The following is a 25,840-nucleotide window of genomic DNA, read 5'->3' as shown; positions in this document are numbered from 1 at the left end:
TCCACAGAAGCACGAGATAATCACTCATAAATATAGCCATATTAGCTTCTCTAGAACTTCCCCTCCTGTGCCCCTTCTTCTCCCCCTTTTTATTACCTTTCAGTTTTCAGTTTCTCCAAGGTTTCACTTTGACTCCAAGCAAGAAGACTAATCTCTTGACAACACAGTTTGGTAGAGAAACTAACTTCAGATTCCTCTCAAAGAGGATCCTGCACCTCTCCTCACTACCACGTAACACAGTTACACACACATCCACCCAACAATTCTGTAAAGCTAATTTCCTAGAAATCCCTACCTGAAGAACTAGATAGAATATTATTTCTGTGCATCAGGCTGACCCCAAGAGTCTTGTCTCTCTGGGAGCAAAGACTGATAACATTGTGTTAGTCGGTTCCTTAGAGCTGATTGACATAATCCCACGAGGTGCAACAGGAAGCTTCTACTCTCTTTGTATTCTGTCTAGAAATGTTGCTCGAAGGACATGAATCATGAAATAATTGGCAAAGAGAAGCATCTAGGCAGTTATACTAAAATTTCTCTTGTGAGAAATGACAGATAAGAGACACATTAGATTTTTCTTTTCAAAAGGAAAAGGGACAATTGTCATAAATAGGAAGAGAAAGGCATAAGCAAATGCCAACTCATCTGTTTCAACACTGCTTTATCTATCAACTATTTAAATGTTTTGCAGTTGTGACCTTCAAAAATTGATGGTCAATGTTATACCAGTTTTCTTAAGTTAAATCACCTAGTTTATGTTTTATATATGGTTAATTTAGCACACATCACAATAAATTTATGTATACATTTATACATTTCACAATAACTAATATCAAAATGATAACTACCAGTGACTGAAAAAGTTTAAAAGATTTTATTTACATTACTTTATCAGAAAAATTAAAATTTAAAGTAACAAATTATCCTTTCAGCTATACAGTATAATTAATTTCTAGATAAATTCATTTGAATAAGCTCTAAAAACTAGTGTTTTAACATGGTTTCCAAATATTTGAAAACACACATGACTGGATCATGTAGGAAACACTGATACAAGGGAGAAAAAAACATTAAATCTAATGCTATATATACCACACTAAAAATGTGTGAATTTAGACAAATCAACTAAATTATCTGGGTCTAAGATTTCTTAATTTTACAAATGAGATGACACAACACCTGGAGGTTAGTTTCACAGGACCACTGTGAGGACCTAATGCAAACATTGATATGAAGATGTTTATAAAAATTAAGGAATAATTATTAGTTTTTATGGCTTCTGTTTAGATTCCAATATCTATTTCTCATTATCATTATTAAAATGGGAAATTCCATTCTTCTGTTCAGTTTTATTCTTTGTGTTTCATATCTTGAGCCCTTGCTCCTGTACAAATCAGTCATTACCTTTGTTCCCATTTTTCTGTTGAGAGTCTCTAGCAATCAATATCTAATAATTTTCCTCCTAGCACAGAATAAACCAAAACCATGCAAATCATTGCTATTCTTTCTATTCCTCAGCATCCTACTCAGGTAATCACCAGCATACTATGAAAAATGTCTTCTAAAAATTGCATTTTCAATGACTCTCTTTCTTTTAAGTCACTCACATATGAAAAGAACATCAAAGGTATCTGGAGTCTTGGAGACTTTCTTTCACGCTTCCCTGGCCTGCATTCTGTTTCAGTGAAATTATTACCCTCTAAATCATCAGGGAAATAAAAGAGCTAGGAATTATTTAAGTGGTAGAACTCAAAGGCCACTGAAATGGATATAAATTGGTTTGTGGTACAAGAGTAATTCTTGGTTACACAATTATAACTCTCCTAAACTTTGAATTAGCAAATATAAACTCAGTGAAGACATACAGACTTAACATCTTTGTTTCATATATTTTTTTAAGAGAGTCATGAAAATTAAAATTGGTTGCAGCAAGTGGAAATGGATTTTTTATCAGGTTAACAATAAGAAGCCCCTGTGAGAATGTCAGAAACCAGAATGTCAACTATAAGAAAAATTAATCTACTTAAACCAATTCCAAAGCACATTCATGGATGTGAATGCAAGACAGAAACATGAGCCTATGGCAGTTGTAAATATAAAAGTGTGTGGGTAAACTGATATGATTATGAATAAACATGTACATCTCTACCTGTCCAGGCCAATTTATTTTTAACATAGAAAAAAAAATAATCATCTTGCAGTTGTTTTATGTACCTAAAGCTTGCCAGACTGACTGAATATTTAATAGAGAAGATAATGTTAAGTATAATAGTCAAACTCAGGATGGCAATCAATTAATAGAAAATAATAAAATGTAATTTATTATCACATATGCTAAAAGTATGGTGATACTCAGGACTGTTGAATAGCTTGTGATACTGCATATTTTCCACAAGAGGATTTATTTAAACTTTCCCCAACAGTATATCTAACTAAAATGAACTTGCTAAAAATAAGTTTTTCTTCAATTTGAATCAAGATTTTTTTTCCCAACTTAGAATAAAGTCTATAATGATGAATAAAATTCATCTAATGCATCTGTTTCATTTTATAGTAGTAAAGAAAGAAATTGACCCAGACTGATGTAATGACCATCAGACCTTATGCAAAAAGCCACACCTAAGGATCCATCACTTCTCAGCATCCAGTGTTGTTTCAATTAATTTGCTGATTCAAATGTTATTTTAGTGTGTGTGCTTTATTATTTAATGTAATGATATTTAGTTATAATTTATGGAAAATTCTCCTACAGAATATGATATTTTTATTTCTTTATCTGTAAAACTATTATTTCTAAATTGGTTAATTTATTTTTATAAGCCTACCATTCTTTTTTTTCTCCTTTTCAAGATTAAAGATTATTAAAAGTCCATTGAAATATTTTCTCTTTAAGCATGCTTTCACCTTCTTAGATTTCCCTACCAATGTTATACATTTCAATGGATTTCTGTGATTTCAGTGGATTTTCAGTGATAAATCACTTTTGAGATTAATGATTCTAACAAGTGAATTAAATATAATAGATCAGTTTGTTGTCTTTAATATGCAGAAATATAAGATACAAGCTAAAAATAACATGTTCATCTTGGGAAAGGTGGCAGAGTAGGAAGGCAGGGTGAAACCTCTTCCCCTCACATACACACCAGGGAAGCCACTACAGTAAGTACAACCCTGAAGACAACCTGGACTGCAGAACAGACTGGCGACACCTGGTGAAAAAGAGAAGACCGCACAGAGAAGAGTCAAGTGGCAGAGCTGCCAGCAGTTGGGACCCAAGCCCTTACCCCATCCCAGTCCACAAGTGGGAGGGAGAGGAACAGAGCAGAGTGGAGATAACCACACAGGAATCCTGGATACCTGGCCCTGGAGACCTGCTCTGGGAACATGAGTCCACATTGCATTGGGCTTTGGTGATTAATGGGGCTGAACACCAGGGAGAGATGGAGCCCTCTGGGAGGCTGAGAGTCCAGTCACCTGCTGAGGACAGGCACGCTCCATCGGCCCTGCTGAGACCCAACACACAGTCAGCAGTCTGAAAGATTTATCAGCAGCAGGAACAGTGCCAGAGGGGTGGGGGTTGGAGGGAACTCTCTCAGGAGGAGAAAGGGCAGGGGGATGATGGTTCCCTAGCACTCCTATGGCCCAACTGGTCAGGCACTCATGGGAGCCAACAGCAAATGCTCTATTCCCCTCACTGGTGGATCATTGACTGACAAACACACACACACACACACACACACACACACACACACACACACACACACCCCACTTCCTTATGCACCTGCTTACCCCCCCAGCCTGCTTGCCCAGCAGCATCCAACTCTGCTGCTTGGCAGGTAGAGAGAGACTTTGCTGCCTAGTAGGCAGAAGGAGGCTTTCCCAGATTTCTTGACCATCTCTCAGTGCAGATGGCAAGGTGCCTGTGGGAGCCACTTCCAAATGCTCCTCCCCCTTGCTGGTGGCTCCCCTGGTCCCTGCCCTACCCAACCCACCAGCCGCTGCCAGGCAAGCAGAGGGTAGCCCCACACACAATAATCCCAGCAGCACATGGTACTGCACAACTCATCAAGGTCTGGCTGAGGTGAGCTGCCAGCATGGCAGGCTGAGATCAGCCACAGTTGGAAGACATGCAGACAGGCAACCCCATCCATAGTCCACCTATAGAAACTGCAGCTCCACCTCAAAGGAGAACCAGGTGCTGGTGAGAAAAGAGTATGGAGCTTCTAGGCACCACAGAATGCCTTCTTCATAAAGCCATTACTTTCTAGGCTAAGAGGCAAAGCTGATCTATCCAATACAAAGGAAGAAACACAGAAACCCAGACACAAGGTGGAGGCAGAGGAATATGTCCCAAACAAAAGAACAGGATAAGACACCAGAAAGAGGGACAAATGAAATGGAGATCACCAGTCTTCTTGATAAAGATTTCAAAGTAACAGTCATTAAGTTGATCACTGACCTGAGAAAAAGAATTAATGATTTCAGTGAGAACATCAACAAAGAGACAGAAAGAGTTGAAAAAGAGCCACTCGGAGTTAAAGAATACAGCAACTGAAATGAAAAATACAATAGAGGGAATGAATAGTAAACTACTGCAAGTAGAACAGACAGTCAATGAAGTGAAAATTAGAGAACTGAAAAACAATGAAACTGAGGAACAGAGAGGAAAAGAATCTCTAAGAATGAGAGGACACTAAAAGAGCCATGTGACAACCCCAAAAAAAACAGTATTTGCATAATATGGGTACCAGAAGGAGGAGAGATAAAGGTGTAGAAAGTCTCTTTGAACAAATAACTGCTGAAACTTCCCCATTCTGGGGAAGGAAACAGACGTTTCCTTTCCAGGTTCTGGAAGCACAGAGAGCTCCTAACAAAGGGAACCCCAGGAAAACAACACCAAGACATAAGGCAATTAAAATAGCAATGATTAAAGATAAAGAGCGAATTTTAAAAGCAGCAAGAGAGAAGCAGTTACCTGTAAAGAAAACTCCACCAGGATATCAGTAGATTTCTTGGCAGAAACTTTACAGGCTAGAAGGGAGTAGCATGAAATATGTATTGAAACAATCAAGAATCCTCTAACCAGCAAGGTTATCATTCAGAATTGAGAGATTAAAAGTTTCCCAGATAAACTGAAGTTAAAAGAATTCACCACCATTAAGCCTGCCTTATAGGATATGTTAAAGGAACTTCCATAGATGGAAATGTTCTTAAGCCTAAATATTTTCCATCAATGAAAATAAACCTACAGTAAAAGCAGCAGATCAGTTACTTACAAAGCAAGTATAAAGTATTTTAAAAAGTAGTGAAATAAACAATACACAAAATCAGTCAAGGAATATACATAAAAAATGTAGATTATATCTAATACATAAAGTGTGAAGGAGGAAGAATAAAAAAGAAGTACTTTTAGATTGTATTTGAAATAGAGTGACCATTAAAATAACCTAGACTGTTATATATTTAGGAAACTTTCTATGAACCTAATGGTAATCCCAAACTAAAGCCATTAAGAGATACAGAAAAAAAATTTTTTAAAAGAAGTCCAAACACAACACTGAAGAAAACCATCAAATAACAAAAGTACAAGAGAGTAAGAAAGGAAGAGAGAGGAACTACAAAATCAAACAAAAAACAGTTAAAAAAATGACAATAAGTACATACCTAGCAATAACAACCTTAAATATAAATGGACTGACTGAACCAATCAAAAGGTATAAGGTACAGAATGGATAAAGAAACAAGACCCCAAAAAGGGGTTAACATCCAAAATATGTAAACTCTTGAGTTTAAACACCAAAGAAATAAAAAAAAAATTTAAAAATGGGTGGAGGACCTGAACAGACATTTCTCCAAAGAAGAAATACAGATGGACAACAGTCACATGAAAAGATGTTCCAGATCATAAATTATCAGAGGAATTCAAATCAAAACCACAATGAGATCATCTTTTCACATTAGTTAGAATGGTCATTATCCAAAAGACAAGAAATAACAAGTGTTGGTGAGGATGTGAAGAAAAGGGAAACCCTTCTACACTGTTGGTGGGATGTCAGGTGGTGCAGCCACTATGGAAAGCAATGCGGAGGTTCCTCAAAAAACTAAAAATAGGAATACCATTGAACCCAGTAATTCTATTTCTAGGAATTTACCTGAAGAAAACAAGATCCCTGATACAAGAAGATACATGCGCCCCTATGCTTACTCCCACATTATTTACAATAGCCAGGATATGGAAGCAACCAAAGTGTCCATCAATAGGTGAATGGATGAAGAAGTGGTCCATATACACAATGGACTATTATTCAGTCATAAAAAAGAAAGAAACCCTGCCATTTGCAACAATATGGATGAATTTAGAGAATGTTATGCTCAGTGAAATAAGTCAGATGAAGAAAGACAAATATCATATGATTTCACTTACTTGTAGAATATAAAAACAAAACAAAACAAAATAAAAACCAGTGACACTGAAGAGTAAGTGGGGGTGGTTAAAATGGGGGAGGGGTTGCGGTAGGTGGGTGGGAAGGGTGAGGAGGATAAAGGGACACAAAAATTCTCAATGATAATGTAAGTTAGTCATAGGGATAGTGGTACAGAATAGAGAATATAACAAATGATTCTGTAAGATCTTCCTATAATCACAGATAGTAAATGTACTAGTGGTGGTCAGGATTTAAAATATGGGTAACTATTGAATTGAATTGAGTTGAATACTTGAAACCAATATAAGATTGTATATCAATACTTTAATTTTAAAAAGATTAAAAAAATATAAATGGTATGCCAATGTCTAACCCTCTGTAAAGCAGTCACTCTGTATTAGCAGTTCAACCCTTTTCTTTCCTGACACACATGACAGATGATGATATAATAGACATATCCTCACAGCTCTGTGCAAGATTATACGAAATCCACAAAGATTTAGTCTTCTCTCTTTAACTTGGAAACATATAAGAATGCAAAAGAGTGAGAATGATATCACTTATCAACCTTAAATTCCATTTAAATTTATTAAAAGAAAACCCTTGTTCATTAATACTGCACTCCACTTGTTTTTAGTTACAAAAAATTTCAGCACATCACACACTGATGGTGATATCCCAGGATATTTTTGCATGTATATGTACATCACTATTATGTAGAATGATAGCAATTAGAGAAGAGAAAGCAGGAAAGCATTTTAAAAAATCAGATTAGTGTTGCAGACCTAAGTACTTACCTTAGAAGAGGCAACTGACTAGTAACAAAGGAGGTTCTCTTGCTTTTGATGATAATGGAGCAACTGAAACAGGCTTCCGCTAACACCGTAGGTCATTATCAAGTGGACAAATTAAGCGAGTGAACTATATCTTGGCACTGGAATCCACAAGTGCAGAACTGGGACAGCTGGGGATGGGGAAACACAGGAGGTGTGTCCTATGTTTGATCCGGCTTTGTCCAGGGGCACTTTCTGAACCACAGTATAGAAAGATAAAGTCCAAGCAAAGTATGACAGTTTAGCTGAGGTGAGAGGACAAAGACTAAAGTTTGGGCTGCTGCAGTGACTGGAAATTCTGGAGCAGAGTCCTAGAGAACAGGGAGGGGGCACGGGGGGAAACGGAAAAGTCTGCATGGAGGTTCTTGTAGATCCTTGAACTAGAACTGTGTTGAGTAAGTGCAGGGCAAGAATCCACAAGGTCCAGCAGATCTAGAGTATATGTTTCAGGGCCCTTAACTGAGCAGAGATATCAGAGGTCATACAGTGTTGGGAGATATTATAGCTCCAGCCAAGCCAGAATGAAGAAACCTCACAAAGTACTTTGGTCACTGTCCGTTGAGATCTCTGGAAGGCTGTATTTTAGAAGAAAGGTTCAAAGCCTAGTGTAAGGACTGAACCCTAGGTAAGAATTGTACAGACTTCAAAATGAAAATAGATCAGCTCTAATGTAAAAGAATAAACTAAACCTATTGGATTGAAACCATTTTCCATCATTAGCCAACAGGAAGAGGTCAATTTAAAACCATAATCTTTGGGTTTTATCCTTCACTGGAATATTCACTGGTATCTTCACTGGAATAGCTCACTAGAATAGCTAACTAAAATGACTGTCAAAACCAAATGCTGGCAAGGATGCAGAGCAACTGAACCTTTCATGCATTACTAATGGGAGGATAAAATGGGAAAACTACTGCGGAAAACCATTTGGCATTTACTATAAACTAAACATACACCTACCCTATGACTCAGCTATCTTACTCCTGAACATGTACCAAAAAGAAATGGGACTGCATCCCCAAAAACCTTCTACAAGAATGTTTATTGCAACTTTATTCATCATTGCCCCCAAAATGGGAAAAACCCAAATGTTTAGTAATAAACAAATTGTGGTAAATTCATGGTTTATTCAATTAGAAAACTATTCTTTAATTTTAAAAAAGAACTACTGATATGTGACACAAAAATTAATCTCAAAATGACTACATTAAGCAAAAGAAGCCAGAAATAAGTGAACACACACTGTATGTTTCTGCACTTACAAAGTTCAAGAAGAGACAAAAATATCAAATAACAATCATAATCTTTCTCATCTGTGGTTATAGGACTTACCTGGAAAGTTAAGGCAAGGGAAATTTCTGGGACAATAGAAATGTTCTCTATCATGTGATATTCACGATTTAATCATTTTTTAAAGCTCACCAATGTGTACATGTAAAATCTGCTAATTTCAATGTATATACATTTTATTTCAATTTTAATAATATTGGGGGATTTTAGAAAAAATCTCACTAGTCTAAGAAGTCCTAAAGGAACCGAATTAGCTTTTAAAATAAATTTCTGTCTTACTATTAGAACAAAATCAGTATTAAATAAAAGTAATGGGATACGTTAATTGAGATGGAGAAAGAAGGAGCTCTTTAAGAGAAATGTTAAGAACTTGGAAGACAAGCTATACCTATATGAAAGGAAAAAACAAGACCATGGAAGTCAAGAGAAAAGGAGAAATACAGCTGATTCTTTTTCAAAAAACAAGGGGAAAAAAAAGAAATGAAATTCTAGAGGTATATCTCTCTGGACAAACATGTGGGAGACACAGCCCAGAAATTTGAAAGCTAGGAGAAATGATATTGAGGGTACATGTCAAACTTCCACTTCTCACTCAGGTCTTGATGTATAGTTTTCAAAAACATCAACAGCAGTTTCAGCTCAGAAACCTGCCAAGGATGATTCTCCAGTTGAAAAATAGAGGAATGAGGGGAAAGCCTTTCATAGGAAGTAAGTTTATATATAAGCAATTGCAGAGTGAGAGGCAGCAATTGTGTATGACAAATGTCAACTTGCACTGGATGTGAAAGCTATGTCACTAGTCAATGTCCACATCTGTCATGACTTTACAGGGTCAATAATACAAAGTTTAAAGAGATAGTATAAACGAAAGGATCTAAATATGCTATATAGGAAAGAAAGTACTTCAATTAAGTCCTAATGCCTGGGGCTTCCATTATTACAAATATACAAATGACTTAAATACCCCTATCTGAGAAAAGTGTATTTTTTCCCTTAGGTGTGGTAAACGTAAGTGTCACTGGGTTCTCCAGATATTTAGTAAGGCTAAAATCAAAAAGATATACTCCATTTTATTTTCCTTGGACACAAATAAGTCCCTCCCATCATGTTTGGCCAATAGCAATGCACCATCTCTGTCTTGCTTTCTGCTCATACCCATTGGCTGACTGGCCCTATGAGCCACACTAACTTTAAAGGTGGTTATACAATTCTCCCAGGAGTCCCAAGGGTCAGCACACAAAATTAACCCTAGCCAATGGAACTTTTTTGCAATGCCTAAGAACACAGAATGTGGAAACTAGTCGTGGTTAAGAGATCACCTAGGGCCAGAGTGCCTGGATTAGAATCCTGGCTCCATCATTCAATAACTGGGCAACTTTGGGGCAAATTACTTAATTTCCATGGGCCTCAGTTTCTCTTCTATAAAACAGGGAAATTAATGACACCTATTATGCACAACTGTTATAAAGACTCAAAGAAATAATTCCCTTAAGCAAACACTACAGATCTGCAGGTACATGAAAAGCATTCAATAAAAATGTTGTGTACAACAGCTTAACTCCTCTCTGGCTTGGCAGCTCTTTACTCAAAAGTTGAGATGATTGACAATACTGTGCTACATGTTCTGAGTTTTCAACCTTTACATCACTTTTCAAAGTGAAACATATTAAGCCACTAAAAACAAATTCAGAAAAATTGCAAGATCTTTCTATTTACTTGCATAACTTTGAAGAAAGTTCAGCTACTAAATATAATGATTTGAAAGAACAGATTTTTCCTAAAACTCTATTTAAGACTATTTTAATACAAAAGAATAATAGTAGCCAACATTTGTGTAACTGTCATTTGGTATGCACTTGATGTAAGTTATCTAATTTAATCTTCACAACAACTAAAGGAGAGACAAGTACTCTCAGTAACTGAGTTTTATAGATAAGGACAACTTGGGTTGAAAGAGGTTATAAAACAAATCTCTAGGTCATAGGGTTGGCAAGCAGCTGACCTGAGTGTTCACTGAATCCATCTGACTCCATGTAATCTTAGGTAAAGTACTTATTTAGCTTCCAGGCCTCAAGTCTTTCCATCCGCAAAATACAGATAATTACAATACCTTCTTCACAGAATCTTCATAATTTGAAAATGGGTTAGTATATGCAGACTACCAGAATAGCACCTAGCACTGTATTAGTTATGGTAATTCTGGCCAAGTTGAGGGCACTGGTGACCCAAGATTTCTATGGAAGAAATGACCTATCAGAAATGGCAGTGACAGTGTGGGAAAAGTCCCATCTCACTTCCTTTATAAATGGTCACACACACTACAGATTGGCACAGGAGAGTTTACACTCACCATAAGCCCACCAGTGTGGAGAACAAAGACCAGGACTGATTTGTCAGCATGTGTAAGAGACCCTTTGACCCCTCATGAGCCTTGTAGTGGCTATGAGGAATGGAAGAATATGTACTTTTTCAATAGACTGGAATTTGAACCAAATAAATTTTGGTGCAAGTATAAAATGGTCTGAGGACATCTGGGTCACAGATATTTTATGACGACTTAATCAATCCTACTAATGAAGAATTCATCCATCTTCTATATGTAAGCTTATTGCCAGAATGTACCATCTATCCAAGATGAAGAATTAACAAACACAGTCCCAAGGAACAGCAGAGCATTACTAAGCCCAGTATATATAACCCAAAAAGCCAGCAGCATTGCTTAATGGGATCATGTTTAATCTGAAAGGATACCACTAGAGATAATGTAAAACATCAAATGGCCTGAAGTGGCAGTGAGATTATTCAACTCTTGGACTGGAGGAGCTCTTAATCAGGGCCCCTGGAATGCTGCAGCAATTTAATAAGTTTAAATTGGTTTCACTTGGATAGATCCAGATTTGTGTTACAGATGTTATCCCACTCAAATCTCCATACAGGTTCATCAAAAAGGGGATCATGCCTAAGGAATCTGTAGAAATTTAAAAAGAAATTAACTCCAAAGCTTGAGTTGGGAAAAGGAGATATGTGTCAGATAGAAAAGCTTACCAGAATAAGCCTGTTTAGTGGGCTGATTTTAGACAAAATAAAAATATCAGTAATGGTGAAGATCATAGGATTTTGTTTTATTAAATTTACTACATTATAACAAGCTAACATAAAAATGTTAAGTACATACACTTGAAACAAAATAAAAATCAATACATTTAAAATTAGTAAATGGAAGTGGATTCAGTAAAGACGCACACACAATAAGAAATGTATGGAGTGTACACGTAATGCAAAAACTAGTCTTTTGTGCAAAAAAGAGACCAGGTGATTTTTAGGGGTTAGAGGTTCTGCACAAGCAATTTTGGCCCTTTAAGCTGTAGAACAAAAACAATTTACATCTAAACTCCTAAACTAAAATAGGATTTTAAGTGCCTATCACCATATGTAAAGTCACTCATCTCACCTCCAAGTGGAGAACGCAGAGCAGGGCAACAATCAGGTGCTTGATTATTCATCAGCATTGCCAATGTTTTTACAAAGTAGGAAATACACTGAGCAATTGCCCATATTTTCTCACTTTCACAAGGGCATTTGCTAAGTGCCTATTAAATGAATATAACTAATCATGGTATATGTGTGCAAATTGTGCATAAATACATCAAAATTCAAATCACCACTCCATTCAACCCATAAAATCCAGCAGGTGGCCTGAAGAACATTTAAGAATAACTAATCTACTAAGCAACCTCTACCACCAGCTAAATAACTTCAGTGAGAACCTTAATTATGTGCAGGTGCAGATGACTGTACCCATATTACAGTTAAATGGCCACAGCCACAATATTAAATATATGTAATTTTGAAGCTGAGCATAGAAGGAAAGGAAATTAACCTTTATTGAACTAAGGCTCTGAGATAAAATAACTTACTCCACATCACAGATGACTATGATAGGTGGAGTTTTAATTAGGTCAGTCTGATACCAGAATCCACCCTATCTTTCCATTGTACAGACCCCATTGAATCTACCTTGAAATATGCCTCTTGAACCTTGACTTACTTCTCCCTTCTGGCTGCTTGTTCAAATCTTTTAACACTCTAGTTGCCCCCAGTAACTATATACTTTGTCAAGTACAGCTATGGGCTTCCACATTTATGATGATGTAGTATAAAATTATCTACCTCCTTCTCCTCTCAAAAATCACCAAAAATCAGGAACCTAGGACAGAAATGCAAACCTGTGCTTGAAAAATCTTCTAGCTGGCATTTGTGACCCAAAAATGCAAAGTATGAAGATGGAAAGAATACTGGGAGGAGGTGAAATCACTTGGCATAAAGGAGGAAGAGGGATCCTGAGTGCCTGGACAGTGGGTGTTCTGGCGGGTTCAGCTCCACAATTTTCAGTGTTTCCTCATCTATTTTATAAAATGGAAACAAGAAGAGCATGTAGCATAGCACAGTAATAAGAATTAAATGAGAAAACAAATTTGGTCTGGGGTATAGAAATACCTCCAGGAAATCTCACCGGAGAAATTCACTAGCTGCATTGAGGCCGACGGAAATGCAGACCGCAAGCCCCCGAGGACGGCCAGGGCTGCTGCACAGACTTGGGAGCCGCCCACACACCAATGAGACAATGTGTGAGTGGGGGACAAGGCACAACAGATAGGGCAAATAACGCTCAAGAAATTAAAATTAATTATAACATTAATCACAATAATTTTAAAATGAGAACTTAGTGCCAGGCACTGGGCTAACCACCTCACATCCATTTCTCTTTATTTCTGTCAAAAGCCACATTGATTCAGATACTTCCTGCCAAAAGCCAGTATCTGTTCAGATATTGCTGTTCTGATTTTACTGATGAGAACACTGAAAACTACACGGTAACTTTTTATAGTTGCTATTATTCTCTTTCTGAACTACAGCTGGAATATCCTTATATGCCACTCAGGTTGTGGTGTATGTTATGCTGCCGGAGAGAGAAGGCATGTGTCAGTTGGCCAACCAACTGCGAGGAGTGGATACAGTCAAGCACAGGTGGGCTGCAGCTCAGTAAACCTGGAAAACGAAGGAAGAGGGCGTCTTCAGATGAGAAGGATTTGAGCATGTCCAGACTCCCCTCCGTGTGCGGTGGTGACCTGTCCTTCAGGAACAGGGCTTTCATAAATAGCTACACGAGTACAGAAAGGAGTTGGACAAAGAGAATGTCAAGAAACAACTATGTAGATTAAAGTCGGCTAGGCAGGGAGGGGGAGGGGGGAAGATACCAGAACCGAAAGTGGAACAGTTGCTTTTGTTGAGAAGAGATTGTTTTCTCTGTCAAAGCCAAATGAATTTCTTTTAGTTCTACAAATAAATGTACTTACGTGGTGCAGAGTTGGAATCTTTCTGTGCATTTCTACTCAGAGATAGTGAATGTTGTTGAGGATTTAGCATGTCAGAAGAGATTGGCAATTCATATACATAGATCAAAGCCACAGACTATAACCCTCTCTCCGGACATGAGTTGAATGAAATGCACTGATTTGGAGAATGAATGGAAATGCATTGGACAAATTTGGAGAGGAGTAATGTTATCACAAATATGAACGAGCACAGCCTCAGACACCCCGAGAGGCCAGTAGGAAGGCTTCACCTGCTCGGCCTTCCCTCCCCTGCCCTTTCTGCTCCCTCTTCTTCATTCAGTACACACATCCATTTATTTTCTTCACTATTCATCAGACCTGCTTTCAAGAGAGGATCAATGATTCATGATTTTTCCTCAAAAAAGCCAACTTCTTTGACCAAATACAAAAGATTTATGGGGGCAAATTAGCCAAAGTGTAATCATCATGAACCACCTTGTCACTTGAAATGCAGGAGATCCACTGATTCAAACATTTGGTATAAATGGAGATTGTGTGAAAGATGGTTAGTTGTCCATCAAAAACTGGAGCTTCCACTTCCACAGGGAAGCAAAACCTAAGCACAGACTCTCTTATCCATGTATGTTATCCCTTGCATTGAGGTTAACCACAGAACTAGATCTCACCAACAGAATATGAGAAGCAGTGATATATGCAACTTCGGGGCCAAAGTTTCTAAGAAAATGATAGTGGACTCCCAGAGGCTGCCCACCAACCAGAAACACTGGCATTTGGCATTGATTAAGCCACAGAAATTTTGTTTTTGATGTTTTTACTCTTTCAGTAGCATCACAATGCTTTCTAAAGTTATAATGTCATTTGTTTTGGGTTCTGTTTTTTCTTTTTAAGAAAAAGGTTTTGACTGCTATAAGCATAATCTATCACTAAAAGTATCTCTGGGCAGGAAACTTCTAGATGATATAAACATTTAAACATTCTTATAGAAAACTAAATCAACATGTATTGATTACTTGCCATTGCTAAGTATTGTTCTAAGCATTTTCCATCTATTATCTCATCATCTATTATCTCTCCCAACAGTAATCCAATATACTAAGGACTATTATTATCTCCAGTAAAAAATGGGTAAATTGTGATGAAAGACACTAAATAATTTGCTCATGATTACCCAACACATCTTTATCATCAAGCTTTAACACCTCTGTACACAAAAGCACAGCTCTCAAACTATATACTCCCTTGGTACTGGGTAGCAGCACTCATCTTTAGAAATAAAACAAGCTTTTACAATATAAGAGTCAACTTGCCATTGACTTTAAACAAGTATCTGAGTTTCTCAGACAAAAAGATTAATAAAGTGGAAAATGAGTAATTTTTAATCTCTCAGGACTTTTATAAACCTCATTATCTGACAAATAAATAGCCTATGACAGTGTTATTGTGATCTCTTTTCCCTTAGAAGTTACAGATTAAAGAAATTTTAGTTTGAATAAGGTCATTCCATAGCAATATAGCAACAAAGGTCTTTCAGGCTAAGTAGACCAGCATCCAAAAAAGTACCTCCGTAACTCAATTTAGATGTCTATCCTGGGAAGCCTGATCTTAATAAGAAGGAGGTTTCAGAATGTGACCTTGGAAAATAAAATTTTCGAGTAGAAATCAGCAAGTAGGCACCTCATTGTGCCTACTTATTTGTTTCTTTTTATTCTTGCTCCTATTTTATTTCCTGGTTTATTCTTTTCTCACATCATGCTATTATTTCAATATAGCTATTTCTTTTGATAAAAGTCTCCAATGACTACCTGAAGAGTCTTAAATTTCTTGGTGTGCTTTGCTTATTTGCAACCTTATTGCATTTTCCAAGTTACAAACATTAACTACCTCTAGGGCACTGGCTCTTAAACTTTAACACGTATTTTAACACATAAAAATCATCTAAGGAACTTATTAAAATGTAGATTGTTGAGTTCTAGCCAAAATATTCTGATTTTTATGTGTGTAACAAGTTAATTTCAATGTAGGTGGTTTGGATCAAACTTTGAGAAAGGAACTTTGCAAGCCATTCTCCTCTAATTTAATTGCAATAAAGATGACACAACCTAAAAGGTAAATTCTCACACCTAAACATATTCCATAGATACTGACAGGCTAATCTTTCTCTTTTTCCTTCAAGATTTTGCTATTTTCATTTTAAAGTAAATAAAATACATTCTATCCTTCAATAATCCTTTTGTGAACTCTTGATCAGGTTGGATACAGGAAATGTAATCCCTGAAATCACTGTAAGCTTACTACCTGCTTCTATGGATACACCTACATATTTTTACGTTTCCATTGCAGGTCATGTGAATAGCCAATAGGAATATATGGATATAATTCTATGCGGAACAAGAGAAATTATAAAAAAATAAATATTTCTTATATTAAATGAGAGAGGATTAGAACTGAAATGTATATGAGGGATAATTCAATACAATCCTGGTCAAGGAGGATATGTAATTTATACAGAAATACTTTCATAAAGCTCATAGTAAATTAGAAAGCTGTGAGTTAAAAATCACTAACTTGTAATTGGGAGGCTTAATCAGACATACAACCTGAATTCAATTAAACTAGTTTAGATAGATATATAGATGGATATGTGTATCCATGTGTACACATTTGTGAAAAACCTACTTTCCATAAAATCAGATTTGTTCATATTTATAATCTTCCCCAAAGTTACTATGTTTCCAAAGAATTCATTGTAGTCAAGATGATTGATTTTATCTCAGATTCAATAATTTAGTGCCTACTGCTCAGTCTTTGGGGGAATAACATAGCAAGCATAACCGAAGGTTAAAGAGAGGAATTTTTGTGTGCTTAGGGCTGGTATGAAGCATGTAAACACCAGAGGAAGATTTTGGACAGATTATTTTTAAAGTATTTTTTCCATCTGTGTTTAGAAGAAAGGCTGTCTGCTACCTTGGGAAAAGGAAGAATTAAGAAAATACCTATTGTTCATTATTTCAAAAAATCAACTTAAACTTTCTCCCAAACTTGCATTCCCACTAAAAGAAAAAATGTCTGCAGTCCCTGGACCAATTTTCCTTTTCAGAATGACCACCTGGCCACTATTTATTTCACTTAAGTGAAAACACACAAACTCAAAGGGTTTATCAATATTCCTTCAGCCACATATACCCTGCTCCCTCAGAGAATTTCTATTAACTATAACTTTTTCTCTATCTCCTTGGATTTCCAATGGTACCACGGCATTCCAATGACACACTAAAGATCTTTATAAATGGAAATTTCAGGGAACTTCCCCCAGCCCACCCATTAATATAGCATCAAATATCTTAGCCAGAGTATTATTGAATGTATGAGTTCCAATGTGTTAGTGAGGCAAGTAAAAGGGTAATGGACTAGGAAAAATAGAAATATAAACTGGGAAGTGGTATAGTAGATAAAAAAAAAGACAAGATAAAGAAAGGTAAGTAAGAGTATGGACATGATGGGATACTTTCTCTAATAGCTAATTTCCTGAGTTCTTGATTTTAAACCTCAATTATGGCTTGCATAAATTCTGGCCAGTAATAATGTTATTTCTGTACTTATCTCTTATTTCAAATTATAAGAAATTTAAAAACAAAGACAGCTTCTTATTTATCTCTGCATCCTCCTCAGTTTTGAAAAATATATATATTGTATACAGGGCAGTGTTGACTGAGTTTAACTGAACACAAATAAGACTGAAGGTAAAGAGGAATTTCTGCAGTTCAAGATCTTTAACCCACAAACTGATTAAAATGAAAGGATGGTGATGAAAGTGAATGGCTGATTTTTGAAATTGAGTTTGACTGGGGAGTCTGAGGAACTCTAAGGACAGGGTATTAAGGACTTGATTAATATTAAGGATTCCTAATTACTGAAAGAATGTGCAAGGTTGGAGTCATATGGAAATGAGATATGTTTAATGTACTGAAATAAGGTAAAGCTAAAATATAGATGTTGATAAACACTAGTCATAAAAAAAGGGGAAAGTGGCTGGTCAGATGGCATGGACCCTCAGGAAAGAGGATCTGGTTAAGGATGGTGGTATATCAACAGTCTGGAAGTAACAGCAGAGAGTGTGGAATTCACTGACTTCGCCTTAGTTGTACAAGATTTTAAGATTCTTTAATAGGAATTCTTTAATGGAAAGACACAACATACTGATACTTGAATAGATGAAACACAGAACACCTTGTTGTTTATAGCTCTTCAGAAGAGAAGCCTGACAGTCATGGCTACACAGGGTTGCATCCCAGGACAGGGGAAAGGCAACCTGGAGCTATAGGGGGTTTAGGTATGGTTCCTAGTTATCTAGGTTTCTGGGCCTTCCTGTGGACTGGCTTGTTTGCATAATTTCAGTTTCCCTGCTCAGGGGCAAAGGGGCTTTCCTCAAATGTCAGTTTCTGGCCCTGGGGCAATTACAGTGGGAGGATAGTGGGCTTGGAGTATTAGAGCCCAAGAAGAGAGTAGTCGTGGTGTGGACTTATTCAGCTAATCAAGAGAGAAAAGTGATAAGCCTCTAGCCAGAACTTCACAATTAGGTCAGTGCAGCTTAAAAATAAAGCAAAACAAAATTTAAAAGACTATATTACACTCTTGGGGAATGGAGAAGAAGTTTCTTTGCTTTCTAGGATTAAAGTTCATAGCTGCTCTATGAACACAGTTCCTGATCTCCTTAGAATTGCAGAGTTACATTGAGGGAGAATCTGAAGAGCATTTGATCAAAATTGTGTCACCCTGTATTAACCTTCAACAAACACCAGAAACACAGAACTAAACTTATTCTTTTAAGCTTTACAGAAATATTTTTAGACAATAATAACATACTACAGTAAAAACTATGACTATCAAGTATGTGGAATTCCTAAAACTGGGTCCTTAGTGTGTCAATTGCAAACCCACTGTCTATAAATCCCCCTTAATTTCAAGCATATTGACTGTGAGTGGTGTATATCCTCAGGGTGGTACACAGGATTCTAAACAAATGCTCCTTTGTTCTGCTTGGCTTCCCAGAATGCCATCTATGACCCCATCTCTCTCTCTCTCTCTCTCTCTCTCTCTCTCTCTCTCTCTCTCTCACACACACACACACACACACACACACACACAGACTTCTATTAACATTTTTTTTTTACTGGAGAAGTTATATATTATAATTATGGTGATGTCTAAGAGAAGATAAAACATTAATAATTATAGAAACGGCTGCAGTATAGCCTAAACATTTGAGGTTGCTGTAAGCAAACCACATAAACATCCCCATTGCTGCTATTAGAGATGTAACACTGGCCCAGATGACCACTGGTGTGGCCTAGTACAGTGTATTTTATATTCCAGTATCTATTTGATTCTTTAAAATGAAACTAGGGTCAAAGAAAATTGCACTGGACAAGTTAAACAGCATGGAAGACTTAATTCCAGACTATTGTAATACAGTAAAGAGAATAAACTCAGCCCTCCTGAAACAAATGCAGGAGATTTTTAAGCTCTAGGGTGTTAGTGACGCAGGACTTGGGCGGGAAGCGCGGTCGGCTCCACGGCCACCAGTGTGCTGACCCGCCCTCACTGACCTTAGGCGCACCCCCTTCCCACAGACCTGGGAGAAAGGGGCGCTCACTTTTCAGAGAATTACATTTCAAATGAAAGGCTTCCAGGTCCAAGAGAAAGACATTCTTGGATGGTAAAACTGGCTAGAGGCTAAGAGAAGGCTTAAGTCTAAGAGACAGAAAGAATTTACAAGAACAAGATTTTTTAAGTAAATGCTCTAAGATAAAGGAAGTTAGGGGCCTTTAGTCAGGAAGCACTCTTTCTAAAGTTTAGTCAAGCTGAGGAAACTATTAAGGACATTTTGGTCACTTGGAAGAGAAAATTTTATCCTTTCAACTGCATTATATATTTTAATTGGCAGTTTTCTTAGCTGTGTAAACTAATGTCTCTCCAGACAATATTTATTCATCAGTTTCTTCACACACTTAGCAGATATCTACTATGGTACACAATGGACTTAGCCAGGGAGATTGTAACCTTCAATAAGGAATTAAAAATATTAACAAAGAGGAAAGAGTAAATAAATTACTCTAGACGGTAAGAAAAGTACAGGTTCCAATAAATGTTATATATTTATACATTTATATATGATATATATTTAACTTTAATAAACAATCATATGGCAAATAACTTGGTATACCTCACTAAAAAGAAAAGTAAAAATTATCCTTTTACAAAGCATATATTTTTTCCTAATCATCTGTCTTTTAAATCTCCATTTTAAAATCAGATGTTTCTCAGGATGCATTCATATAATATTTTTCTCCAAATCTTACGTAATTTGTCAATGTATAGACAGTCATATTTTTCAGGTATTGATTTAATAAAAGAAAATGTACATTGTTTGACTTTATTTCCTATTATGTTCTGTTCTTAATTTGAACTGTTGTTGCTGTTGAAAACTAACCCTAAATATTGGTATCTTTACTAGTTGGCTATAGTCTTTTACTATATTCCTTAATAAGGCATCACTGTTGCAATCCATCCATTTTTACCTTTTCATCTTATTTTTTACTCCTACTTTGACTAAGCAAAACCACAGATTTTGGGTTCTAGTCTTTGTGGTCATTCTGGAAATGGAAATGTCACTTTACAACCCAGCTTTATATAAGCGTCCTGACAAAACAGAATTCTGGTGTATTTTTGCGGGTGAGATGGAATCATATGTGGCATGAATACATTTTCATCAGTAAAACCCAACACCCGAGAGACCATCTTTAAGAGATATTTATAGATAGCAAATCCATTTACTACAAATACACTGAGATATAGAAATGGAGATGCAAAAAAGTCCATTTTTGAGACTTATTTCATAAGCAAGAGCATCTCATCTCCCTTCATACCTCCCTTGCATGTTTGAAACACTTTAAAACATTTTACATCACCCCATTGCAGTGCAGTTTAAAAAGTAAACAATTCACTTTATAACAGCAACTAAACATAAACTAGTATTTCTCACCACCCATGTATTCACTGCATTTTGCTGCTTCTTATGACATATAAAAAGGTCTTAACAATTCTTGAATGCCTCAAAAATAACTGAACTGGACAATTTTCTAAAACTACATATAAAAATTCAAGTATTCTGAGATCTAGGCTTTTCATTTGAGTGGTAAGGGGGAAATAATTTTAAGATAAACTATGTGGAATTTTTCATGTATAAAGTCGGTATTGACTTATAAAATGATTCTTGTATGAATAGAGTGTCACCTAGTGGGGAAGTATATTAGTAGTTTCAGCAGTTCTGACTAGGCAGTTCCCTAATTTTCCACCTTTCTAGTAACTAAGGGAGTTGTTGCAAGAATAAAAACTAAAATCTTCGACAGTTGCAGTTCAGATGAGGGAGCTTCTGGACAAAGAGGATGGAAAGTATATTCACCGTGAAAGCTAGCAAAGTAATTCTGCAATTTGTCCAGAGAACTACAGACTCTTTCTGCACAGAGGACAGCATCCCCTTCCCTCCCACACACACTGACACGGGAGCAAACTGCGCCATGGCTTCTACCAGATCCAGGCCATGTTGCTAGGAGGCCCGTCCCAAGTCCTTAAGATGCCTGCTGAAGAAAGTTCAACAATACCAAAAGAATTCACTGTTTGTTCCAGTCAAAACCTGCTTCTAGGCCCCTGACCTTCTTTTTCTTAGAGCATTTACTTTAGAAAGCATACAATTATAAACCTTCACTCTGTGCCTTAGAGATGCATCTTCTACAACCCAGAAATGTCTTTCACAAGGACCTGGGAGTCATCCCTTTGAAATGAAATCATGGAGAAGGGTAGGCCCCTGGCTCCCAGTCTCTGCAGGAGGGCAGGTGCCTAACTTTAACAGCGCCCCTCGGCAGACACAGGTGGCCCAATCACACCGACCGACCTCCTCTCCCCTAGCATCCCTCAGTGCTTTTCCTTTAGCATCTCTCTCCATTTAAGAAAACTTCCCACCTTTTGTTTCAATGGATTTGAGCTCAGTTTACAACTGAAGTCTCTCTCTCCGCTCCTGGAGTAGTCTGACTAAAATCTGTCTTGCCATCTTTAACAAAGTCCATCTTTGTTTTTTTTGACACTTCAAAGCTGACAATCTAGGAGGTGATTCAAAGGCTGAAAGAACCCCATGAAAATTATCTGTCCCCTCTGGTGTGAGGCAGTGATTTAGGCAGTGTCAGAAGTCAAGTATTACCACAGATCTGCTGAACCATAGCATCCTGTCTTGTCTTAAAAAAAAACACTCCTCAATAGTGAGTCTTTCACTGCCAGAAAATGTCTTTATTTCTAACTAAAACCCTACGTATTATGACCTAAATTCTTTTTCTCTTGTTTTTTCCTCAGTGGAACTAGGGGAGAAAGTCTTATGGGTCATCTCGTTAAAGCTAAAAGAAATCTTACAGATAAACTAGGCTCATTTACAGATGACAAAACTGAAGCTCGAGTTTTTCACAGCTCATAGCCTAAATTGGAAGAGCAATTGATCCCAGAACAGGATTAGGTTCTAGGACCCCACTTAAGACCTCGTAGTTTCTCTGATCCATAGCAGTGTGTCTCCCTCCTTTGGGCACAGTCTTCCCGATCTTTGTAAACAACTAGGACAAGATTTGTAAGGTTTGCCCTCAGTCTTCTCTTCTGAAACTTTCAGCACTATAATCTCCTCTCTGACACTTTTCAAAACCCCTGCCCAGTTCTTCTTCCCCAGGATACAGTACCCAGTACAGCATGGAAACACTACAGGCATCAGTATTTATTACATCTGTGTCTCTGTATCTCTCAACTTCATTTCTCCCTCTTGTGCTGAGTTGGTGGCTCACCAGAGGAAAACAGTGTAGGCATGTTCATAGCTTGCAATGATTATTGCTTCATTTCAAATATATTAGGAGCAAATCACCCTCATTTTTATGGTCCATCAAGTTGGACTTCAGCAAAATACAACAGTAAATGTGGAAAGTATGATTTAGCCTAGGAAAAAAGTATGAGCATCATATTCATCAATGGCTTATAAAGACATGAAGATAAAACACTTAGTGACAAGAATTGTAAAGTCTATTTTCTGGTTTCTCTTATAGAATATTAGCCATGCACAGACCTATATCCTATTCCTCATTGACTTTAAATATACGTGCCTTTGTCAAGCAGCTAAAGGACTTGGCTTCCCATCCTTATTATTGTTACATTCAATTCATCAAGCACAAAGTAAAAATTATTATAGAATCCTGGTCTCTGGTTTTCATTGTTGTTGTTCTTTGAATCAAATTCCTACCTATACATAAAAATATAAATTCATTCAGTTGAGAGTTTTCTGAAGATATCGGCTACTCTCAAATGTTATATAAAGATCTGCCAAAGACTCAAATTACTGTTGGTTTTTCTGCTTTTGATGCCACTTAGAAACACCAACCTGTAGGCTACTTATGTCTGGAACCAATTGTTCACTTTATGCCAACTTGAACATACATGAGATGGCAGGCAAACACCCTGGCATCAGCTAGGAACAAAAACAAAAAAATAAACCACTGTGCTTCCAGATATGTGAAAGGAAAACTTGAAATATAACAACACACACAAAAAAATGAATTCAGCCAAAAGAATCTTTGTTTATATCGGAGACCATATTCTGATTGCCTTTATTTCTCTTAGACTAAAAAACATAAATACATTAAATGCCCAATTTGTAAAATATTCCTTAATATCTGTAAACTATTTTTAAAGTCTAAAGCTACACATAATATAAGCAAAAAAATGCACATATTCTCACACAAATAAAACAAATACAAAAATAAAAAATCCAGAACTCAAAGATAATTTTCTTTAATAATCAAACAATTCCTTATTGGTTTGATGAATAATTTCAACTATAAGGAATATATCGATATTGATGAGCAAATTACTTCTACTAGTACATGCAGAAAACTGTATTTTAATTATCTACCAATCTGTCTCTTTCATTACCCTAAGCCTCTTGAGTGACTATGTCTTACTTATCTTCATAACCCCTTCATTGAACATATTACCTATCACACAGGAGTTTAATGAATTTTTGTCCTAATGAACCACACCCAAGTGCTTATTGAATTGGCAATTAGAATCAGGAAAACCTTAAAAATTTTGTTCCTCTTAGTGAATCAGTGATCAACATAAGTTCGTATTCAAATTTTATATCTGATATCAAACTTTACATATGTCCTAAGATATAGACCAAAATATAGTTAAGATTGTTAATTTCACACATGCTGAACTTAATCTGACATAACAAAACAGGATGAAATGCCCTTTGTGATTTCTCTAACATGTCCTCCAAGTTCCTACCTTTGAGCCTTTGATTACATTCGTTCATGGCCCTGTGTACCTTTTCCCATCTTGCCACCCACCTTTGCCCACAACAATTATCCAATACACAAAGCCCAACTTAAATCACATCTCACCGTGTAGTATAACATCCTGTCCATACACTCTGAAATCATACAGAACTGGTTGTAATTTTCTAAGTTGTACTTCCTTGCTCTGTGAATGTACAAAATCACTGTGAGTAAAATATTTTAAACACTAAAACTGTACCTGATAATATATATTCCTCTCACTTTTTGTCTAGATTCCACCACACCATAACTGACACCTACCTACATCAGAAAAACAGTATGAATCTCTAGGCATTTGCCCCAAACTCCACCCCACCAACTTCTAATGTTCTGTTCTCACCCTTGTCCACCTAGTTTTTACATGTGTTTCATGTGCTGTTCTCTGGTTTGGTATCTGCTTTATAACTGCTGCCATTGTCTCTCAGCTTTGATTGGGCTTCTTGAACTCGGTTCCTACATTCTCTTCAGCCCTATTCATTTGCAGCCATTTTTCACCTTAGGGGAAAAATTCCTCTGTTTCCAACATACTGTATTACTCCCTGCAGCACCCATACCATCAGGGAGCAGGGTTTCCACAGATTAGTGAGCACTGATCTTTGAGCAATTTCTGGAGGTGAATCAGAGAACTCTCCCCCATTAGAGACCAGGCTCTTCTTTCACATAGGGAAGTCTGATTTCAAAGCAGAAGAAGTATCCTTGCCAGTGGAAGTTCTAGAGAGAAAGAGCTCTAGCAACAGGGTGGGTCCCAGTGCTGCAGGGGCGGTATGAAAAGCGAATAAAGAGGGGTGCTACTTCACAGAGAGTAACCATCAAGGCCCCACAGAAGAGATGGTAGTTGAGGAGGGATGAAAAGGAAGTCAGGATTCAAACCACTTGATTTTATCTGGGAGACAAGCATTCCATAAAAGTAGAAAAAATATATATATAATTTCCTGATATTGAATAGTTCTTCAAAGTTTTAAGGAGATACATGTGAACTAATTGTCTATAGCAGAATCAGGGTGAAAGGAATCAGCAATAAGGTCACAGAATGCAGCTATTATAAGGCCTTGTAGGTGATGGTAAAGGCTGGACTCCCTAGTAAGCATGATAAGAAACTATTAAAATGTTGAAAATGAGAAAGTGAGAAGATCTGATTTACATTTTTTAAAACAACTCCGATTTAAATATATGTGTGGGGTTCAAAATGTTACAAATTAAGGCAACATTCAGATAGGCACAGACAATACCCTATAAAAATCAACAACAGATTTCTAAATGTTATACCAAATATAAACAAAAAACAGGCTTTTTTCCTAAGGCATTTTTCTAAAATTCACTGTCTCAGTTTATTACTAAAGAAAGCATAAACTATATGCATATATATATATGAATACATACAAATATGTATTGTTATTTTACTTGTCTTCAACTTAGTCTGAATATCCAGCAAGTAAAATTAATGTGTATAAATTACAGAAAAATATTTTATCAATCCTATTGTGAGAAAACATATTCACTTTTCCTAACTACAT

The sequence above is a fragment of the Manis javanica genome, chromosome 10, assembly GCF_040802235.1.
Source record: "Manis javanica isolate MJ-LG chromosome 10, MJ_LKY, whole genome shotgun sequence".
Lineage (NCBI taxonomy): Eukaryota > Metazoa > Chordata > Mammalia > Pholidota > Manidae > Manis > Manis javanica.
Note: the sequence above shows the minus strand (reverse complement) of the source record.